Source organism: Canis lupus, chromosome 28 (genome assembly GCF_011100685.1).
Source record: "Canis lupus familiaris isolate Mischka breed German Shepherd chromosome 28, alternate assembly UU_Cfam_GSD_1.0, whole genome shotgun sequence".
NCBI lineage: Eukaryota > Metazoa > Chordata > Mammalia > Carnivora > Canidae > Canis > Canis lupus.
Window position 1 is genome coordinate 28,684,935 of NC_049249.1, and position 9,089 is coordinate 28,694,023.

Here is a 9,089-nt window from a genome sequence, read left to right on the forward strand (position 1 = left end):
CAGCTTCTGCTTCCCAGGGAACACTTTCTCAATCTGCTGAGTTGGAAGCATTCACCCCTTCCTGGGCTTCAGACAATGATGAGCAAATTTCCTAACTTCTAAATCTGTGTTTCACCAACCCTTAGCATTTGAAAACAAGGGCACCAAAGACAGAAGCATTCTCTCCATGGGTTGCTCAGAACAGAATTTTCTCTGAAGATTTTTTTTTTTCTTTTGAAGGAAAGTTTTAAGAAGGAGGTGGGGAGGAGGTTAAGAGGGAAAAAGTGCTATGCTCCAAATTTCCCCTTTGACAACTCTGTTGAGATTACCTAACAGGGTTTCTAGCTCTCCTGAACAAATTGGGGAAGAAGTTGCAGCTGTGGGAACTTTGATAAATCGCAAGAATGACATTTCTGAGAGTGACATTTGTCAATCTCTCCGTAACTATCAGTGGAGAATTCATGTTACTATAAAATTTTTTAAAATGCCAAAGAATTCACTTCTTTACTGTCAAATTGAGATTTGATGGAAGAAACAGTCAGGCAATTAATTATATTTAGGAACCATGCATCTTGGCTTTGAAGTTAAATGTATTTCCCTGTGGCTTTATATTGAGAACAGCTTTTATTAAATTCAATTACTTTTCCCTCTGGTCTGCTCCATAAAGGTGCACTCGTAGAGAAGGATGGCTCTTAACAGAATTATTTCCACTGGAAAAGATGATGATCAGGTGGTGTTGGTCACTAAATGGGGCCGGTACTTTATAAGCAAAATAACAGATGATAGGGTGTGTTTCTGGTGGTCTTCAAGTTTTACCACTTTCTTCTCAGCCAGCAAAGCAAAGAACAGACAAAAAAAATGGAAGGATCTCATTATTTTATCTTTCATGTTGCCTCCTTCTTGCCAATATGGCCACTAAAGCTTTTGCTTTTCCCAGAACTAACCAACTCCACTCATCTCTGAACCCTTGGACCATAAGACTCCTCTCAAGATGTTCCCAGAGTTATAGATCATTAGCATTAGGAAGAACCTGGAAGAAATGATCTGGAAAACCGATTGGAATAAAAGTCCTCAATCCAGATCCACCTCTGTGGTCACATGAGACTGGATCATTTCTGTCCCATGAACCTTATTTTCTTCCTCCAACCAGCAGGCATAATGACATCCCATATGGCCGTTATGAGGATCAAACGGGATGGTGAGATAATAAACAAGTGATAATTGCAAAGCATTGGCACGATTGTTAATAATAATTTATGAACTAGCAAGTTTCTGTTTCAATCATTTAAAATAATCTGGAGCTTTGTTTAATAATTTTCTTGTTTAAGTGCACTCAGTTTCATCTTACTACATGTACAGGATGTTTTTCTCTCCCTGAACCACACAAGCAAAGATGTTTTTAAAATCTAATGTATTGGGCAGCCCGGGTGGCTCAGCAGTTTAGCACTGCCTTCAGCCCAGGGTGTGATCCTGGAGACCCCGGATCGAGTCCTGTCAGGCTCCCTGCATGGAGCCTGCTTCTCCCTCTGCCTATGTCTCTGCCTCTCTCTCTGTGTCTCCCATGAATAAATAAATAAAATATTTTAAAATAATAATTATTATTTTTAAAAATCTAATGTATTATTTGGTTAAAAAGTGACTGCAAAAGTTGAGTGCGTCGTTGGCCAATCAGGTGGCAGCTCTCAACAAGGGCATTTTCTAACCAAAAGCATAATGTATTTCTGTAATAAAATGACCAATTTTACAGGTCCCAGGCATTGCTTTAAAAATGGTTGCATTATGATCAAAAGCCTTAGTGCCACCTGGGACCAATAAGCGGGGTGTTTCCTATAGAAACATCACCTACGTGAGCCCCAGTCCTACAGTTCAGGCTTCGTGAAATTAAGAAGCATGAGAAACACAAGGCAAACCCTAAAAGCCTGCAGAAGAATTATTCTGGACAAAATTCAATATTACAGGTAGGTCATTTTCCTCCTAAGTATGCCCCCCCCCAGTATTACGGGTAGCTAATCTCCCCACAACTTTGTCAAGGTCACAGCTACAATCAGTGTGCCTTCTACCAGCAACACACTCCCAAAGCTGACTTTGAAAGTTTAGCAGCCAAATCTACCAGAAGTGGCTTGCCACTGTGGCCTGGCTAGTTGCCACTGGATTTGCTTGTTCAGAGTCATGCTGTCCTCTCTGACTTTTCATCATCAGTTCTGTTGGGAACATGAATTCTAAGCAGTATCCTTTGCATCAGGCATATCACTACTGCCACTCAGGGAAAACCTTCTTAATGACAGAAGACCATTAAACTGCCACACCAAGACTTCAAGTGGATGGAACATCTCTTCTGGCCCTTTCTTTGGGCATGCTGGGCTGGGCTATTCAGTGGACAACAAAAGAAATGAAAAACTTAGACATCCAAGTGTGTTGACGTCACAGCACAGTGATTAAGTCACTGAAAAGTCCAATAAGTGGTTCAGACTAGGCATACAAGTGGGGTGTAGAAGATGGTTCTGGGCTTTATGGGCTTGGAATACAGTATGACCGACACAGAAGGATAAGCAGCAACACAAGGTGGTGGATCATTGTTAGCAAATGATCACGTTGATTGTCTGCAGTCTGCAATGAGTTTATCTAGGATCCCAGGGAAAGACAAGAAATCTGCTGGCTCATAAGCCACGTTAGGCAAGGACAATATCCAGTCTTGTTAACTTATTTGTCCATAGAGAGAACCATAGAGCCTGGTATGTATTACGTGCTCAATAAATGCTTTATAAATAAAAGTATAAACAAACTATAGATGTTTGTGATGTTAGGAGGAGGCCTCCAGTAAGATGATGGGGTATGTACTCCCTCCCAACTCTAGCCATCAAAATCTACTCAGGAAGGAAACTTGCTTCTGGAAACTAAGAATGGTGTCATTTCCTTACCAAATACTTCAAGGTCTCTTTCACGTAGAGATTCCTAATCAGATGGGATTAACAGAGAATGAAAAGCCAAACTCCTAATTCCACTTCTTATGAGAAAGCACTGTGACCAGGAAGGAATTTCATGAGCCTTAAAATGTCCCCATTGACATACCCCAGTTTGAAGTTCAAAGGCTTACCTTGGGGCAGAAATTAGGACTGGCTGGCCCAGTAGGGTGCCTTCATGTGTTCAACCTCAGTGAGAAGGCTGAAGCACTCCCTGAAGGCTGCTGGGCTGGAAAATAACCTGGGAAGAGGACTCTGGAGGAGAATTCTCTCCCTAATTCACATTACTGGGAAAAAAAAAAAAAAAAAAAAAAACCTTGAGAAATTTTCATATTAATAAAGATTCGAGAGGACCCTGAATCTATAAAACTAAAACAGCGATCATTAGTAACCAGCTGAGATAAGGGAAGAATAGGGATTTTTTTTAAAGGTTTTATTTATATATTCATGAGAGACACACAGAGAAAGGCAGAGACATAGGCAGAGAGAAGCAAGCTCCCTGCAAAGAGGCTTGATCCTAGAATCCCAGAATCACTACCTGAGCCCAACGCAGATGCTCAACCACTGAGTCACCCAGGCGTCCCAAGTAGGGGACATTTAAAACATAGTTGCCACATAACTTTGATAGAAGCAGTGAACAATAAACTCAGTAATATAAGAATTCAAATTAGCAACACAGAATAAAAACTTGAACAGTTCTACCAGAAGCCAGATGAAAATTTTAACCTAAGCTAATTTGATTTAGTTTCTACTATCGCAAACAATAGATTCATAACAAAGTCACCTACAATAAAACCCAAAACAAAAACAAAAAAACAACTGCAGATGTGAATTTGTCTATTTCTCCTTTTAGGTCTGTCAACATTTTCCTTATATATTTTAAAGCTGTTATTAGGTGCGTACAAATTAAGGATCCTTAAGCTTTCAATTGAATCGAATCTTTAGCATTAAAAAATGTGCTTTTAAAATCTCTAATATGTTTTACTTTTATTATGTACTGAGTGTTTTACTCCCCTCAAAATTCAAATATTGAAGCCCTAACCCCCAGTGTGATGATATTTGGAAATGGGGCCTTTGGGAGGTAATTATGGTTAGATGAAGTCCTGAGGGTGTGGTCTTCATGACTGAATTGGTGCCCTTATAAGAAAAGAGCTTGTTCTCTCCCTGCAGGTGCGCTCACCAAGGAAAGGCCATGTGAGGTCGGAGAGGGAAGGGGGCCATCCACAAGCCCGGATGAGAGTCCTCACCAGGAAATGACCATGATCTTCGGACTTCTGGTCCCACAACTATGAGAAAACAAAATTCTGTTGTTGGATCCACCCAGTCAGTAGTATTTTATTATGTATCTTGAGCTAAAACAACATACTTTGTCTGATATTAATATAGTCCTGCTACCTCCACTTAGCTTTTTGTTTTCTGTTTTCATCCTTTTACTTCTAATCCATTTGTGTCCTTATATTTAAAATGTATCTCTAGTAAATAGCATAGGGTTGTTCTTATTTAAGTCCAAGTTTTGATTTTTTTATTTTTTAATTGGACTGTTTAGTTCATTTATATCAAATGTGGGTACAGATATGTGACCTTTTTATTCTTTGTTTCCTTCTTCCTCCTTTCCTGGTTTCCTTGAGATTAACAAGGTTTATGTTCTTATTCTTATTATGATATCTTCCCTCTGTTAGCAGTTTATTTTCTTACATAAATTTTCAAGCATAAGGATAAATTGAAAGAATTCTAGCCCGAACACACAAATGCCCATGATGTAGATTCTACATTATTTTATTGTATTCATTTTCTCGTAACTATCCATCCTCTATTCATTCAGCAATTCACTTCATTTTTAAAAGGATTTAAGTAAGTTACAACCATTGATACACTTTACTCCAAATCACTTAAGAATATACAAAATTACTAGAATTCAATATTTGTTTATAGATTTTGAGATAGGATGTATATATGGCTAAATGAACATATCTTAAATGTCCCATTCAATGAGTCTTGATGAATGCAGGCACCTGTATAACTCGAAACTCTATCAAGAAAGAAAATATTCTTATCCAGAATGTTCTCTTATGACCCTTACCCTTCTTGGTCAATCCCCACTCTCACCTCTGAGGAGACAAACACTATTCTAATTTGTTTCTACAATAGATTAGTTTTTGTCTGTCTTAGAATTTCATATAAATTGAATTATAAAATATATACTTTCTGTATCAGGATTCTTTCAAGTATACTGGTTTTGAGATTTAACTCTGTCCTTGCTTCTATCAAGAGTATGTTACTTTTTCATGACTTAGTAGTATTTCATTGTATGAATATATCCTCTAATAGCTTTATAGTGATATACATATGACATTGAATGCCTCTAATTAAATATTAACTACATCTTAAAATAATAGTACATATATACTGTGTACATGGAACCATACATATAATGTAGCATTGTTATTTTAATGGTTACAGTGAACATTTTAAAAAGTCAATTCATTTATCTTGAGGTAAATATAGATTCACATGTAGTTCTAAGAAATAATATGAAAAGATACATTTACCCTTTACCCAGTTTCCCCAATGGCAATATCTTGCAAACCTATATTACACTGTAGCAAGTGCAATAACCAGGTTATTTACACTAATAGAGTCAGGATACGCATCATCTCCATCATAGCAAGGATCCCTCATATTATACTTTTTAAAAAGATTTTATTTATTTATTTGAGAAAGAGAGAGAGAGAGAGAATAAGCAGGGGGAGGGGCAAAGGGAGAGGGAGAAGGAAGCTCCCCGCTGAGCAATCAGCTCAGGACCCTGAGATCATGACCTGAGCCACGTGCAGATACTTAACCAATTGAGCCACTCAGATGCCCCTCATATTACACTTTTATAGTCATATCCACTTCTCCTTTGCTCCCCCCCTTAATCTCTGGCAGCCACTAATTTGTTGTCTAATTTCTATAATTAGGTCATTGAAGGATGTTCTATAAATGTAATCATGCAGCATGTCACCTTTTGAAGTTGGATGTTTTCACTAAGCATAATTATCTGAAGATTTATACAGGTTTTTGTATCAATGACTCATTTACTTTTATGGCTGACCAGTAGTCTACAGTGTAGGTGTATCACCATTTGTTTAACCTTTCACCCGTTAAACAACATCAGGGTTGTTTCTAGTTCTTTTCCAGAAGTTACAAATAAAGCTACTATAAGCATTCGTGTATAGCTTTTTGTATTAACATAGTTGTTGTTGTTGTTGTTGTTGTTGTTGTTGTTTTTATTTCTCTTATTTATCCTAGAACTCCCAAACCAAAGACTTGAGATGAACTCATTGAACCAACTTGGGTCACATGCCTTCCTTAGAACCTGTCACTGGGGGAAGAGTACAAGAAGATCAATGTAGGTGCGATTTGTCTTACACCAGGTCAGGAGCTTCACCTCAGGGTAAGAGGCTGGGACCACCTTCCCTGGAATCACAGGAAACCCAAATAGAAACATGGGTTGTCAGGAGGGTTGAAACCTGGATATTTTACCAAGGTAATATCCGTCAGTGAGAATTCTATGCAGGGAGAAATTCTCGTTGCTGGGGAGGGTCCACCCTCAACATACGTTTTCTCCAAACTTCTGCACATGATTTTTGAGATCATATGGCCACCATTCCCCCCTTGTTCTCTTCTCCTGTGCCCCGTGACGACACCCTTCAGCACACACTAAATGGTCCTGATCCTCAGTTCCTGTTCCATGACTTGTGTTCAGTGGCCCATCGGGGTGAACCTGCTTCCCCTTCACACACTCTATTCTTTTCCACTCTGTGATTGCACACATTCCATCTTCTGCAGGGGCAGATTATTCCAGAGGGCCACCAGTCACTTCCTCATGAATATCAAAGTAAACTCCCCTTTTTGTCATTTTAAAGGTTTAGAGAAAGAAGTGAGAAGGAATGGGGAAGACTGACCGCCACCATCAGCAGCTCTACCAAGTGCCTTGGCGCTGGGGAATAACAGGTCCAGTCGTCTCAGGGCAACAACTCAAACTTACCTAACTTCAATTTAGTGTCCATTCCTCCTGCCTCCCACCAACCGTGTCCCTTCCATAGCACTAGCTCGTATTCACAAAGGCATCTTGCCCTCATGCACTCTTCTGGATGTTTCCCTTATATCACTCATTTAATTCTTACAACAACCTATGAGTCCATTAAAAAGATCAAGAAACCAAGGCTCTGGGAAATTCAGTGACTGCTCAAGGCCCCATAGCCAGTAAGCGTCAGAATCAGCATTCAAACCCAGGCAACCTGACTCCAGGGTGCATGTTCTTAACCACCGTGCTGACTTCTCCATCATTCAGAATCATCATGGCTCATCGCTTGCACCCCATATTTTTGGGCTAACAAATACATTCCCTCAGTTCCATCATATGTTATAAAAGAAGGCAGCAAAGGACAACAGTTACAGGCCGCATACTGTGTTTGTTTGGGCTCCATGCTAAGTGCGTAAAATATGAAGTGTGTAAAATATGAAGTTGCTCGTGTTATGCAATAATCAATAACATGTTCAAGGTCACACAACTAGTTGGTAGGGAAGCCTGGGCTTGAACCCAGGTCTCTTGATGCCAGATCCCATAACCTTAGCCACTGGCCTCTTGACTGGTTGTGGTTTAGTCCCTTGGTCAGGCTTAGGTCAAGGAGAACTCAGAGTTTCTCTCTCAGGAAGCCTTTCATTGCCTATGACCTCAGGAGTTCTTAGCACCAAGGCAGGGGTACTGGGGGCTCAACATTTCCCAAAACTGACGCACCAAATGGCTGGTTTCTTTTTAGTCCAGTGTGAAGATGGCACCCCTGAACCGCAAGACTAGCTCAATTCTGATCTGTGTTATAGGAGACTGTGATAACCTGGCTTTACAGAAGAAAGACAACATCCACATTATAGACAGTATGAGACAAGATGTGACACATCACACAGGGTACAAACCAATGGGGCTCAAGCAAGATGCCAAATGAGGAACATTTTCGGTTCAGATACAATATCGCCATCACAGAGCTGCAGGAATCAGAAATGCCAGAATTAAGGAAGTGCCGTGTCAAACAATATGATTAGGTGGGAAACATTCATGAACCATGAAGCTCCGTGGATGACTCAGTGGTGGGGGTCATTGGGTGTCTCATGGCTGGCGTAACCTAAGCCTTCTGATTGTGAACTCTTGACTCCTTTCCCTTTCATAGTACCTCCTCACTGTTCCTCCCAGTCCTTCCGATCTCAGGAGTGGCCCCACTGTCTACCTAGACCCTCCATTCAAAACAATGTATTCTCTAGATTCCTTCCCCCCCACTGCTTTCTGTGTCCAATATATGAGCAAATATGGTCAATTCTGTCTGCAAAATATATCTCAGATCTACTTATCTCATCTCCCCTCCATCCAAACAGCTCTCTTTCCCTGGATAACTGTAATATCTATCTCACTTTCTGCCTCACTTCGCCTCTGGTCCCCTCCAAGCTCTTCTTCATGCTGCAGCCAGGATTATGATTTTAACACTTAAATTTGATCTATCATCCCCATTTCATGCTTAACATGTTTCAAAGGCTTTGTAATGTATTTCAAATAAAATTTACCCTCCTTGCCAGGACATAGAAAGCCTCATATGATCTGGCCTCTATCCACACCTCCAACCCAATCAGGGACTCACTCCCCACTCTGCCCCTGGATCATGCCCAGCTCTAACTCTTGGGATTTCAACTCCATTCTCTTTTATCCTTCAGTTCTCAGTTCAAGCCTGGGTGCCTCAGTGGTTGAGCATTTGCCTTTTGGCCCAGGTGGTGATCCCTGGGTCCTGGGATCGAGTCCTGCATCGGGCTCCCTGCTCCATGGGGAGCTTGCTTCTCCCTCTGCCTCTCTCTGTGTGTCTTTCATAAATAAATAAATTTGAAAAACAAAACAAAAAATAATATCACCTCTTCAGAGGGCCCCTCCCCAACTAGCAGCTTGTTAGATAAAATACAGGACACCCAGTTAAATCTGAATATCAGATAAATAACAAATGTAACACATATTTCTTAGCATAAGTCAATCCCAAACATTGTGTAGGATATAATTCTGCCAAAAATGTATTCATCATTTATTTGAAATTTAGATTTAACTGGGAGTCCCGTATTTTTATTTGCTAATCT

At 40.1% G+C, this 9,089-nt stretch overlaps 1 protein-coding gene across 1 annotated transcript in view; it reads right to left on the minus strand.

Moving 5' to 3' along the window:
- Positions 1-3,938: 3,938 nt before the first annotated feature.
- Positions 3,939-9,089, minus strand: part of RAB11FIP2 (RAB11 family interacting protein 2) — a 68,890-nt gene continuing 63,739 nt past the window's right edge. Inside the window, exon 6 of the transcript XR_005380675.1 lies at positions 3,939-4,225. The gene's annotated coding sequence lies outside the window, so the exon portion shown is untranslated. The remainder of the gene's footprint in view (positions 4,226-9,089) is intronic.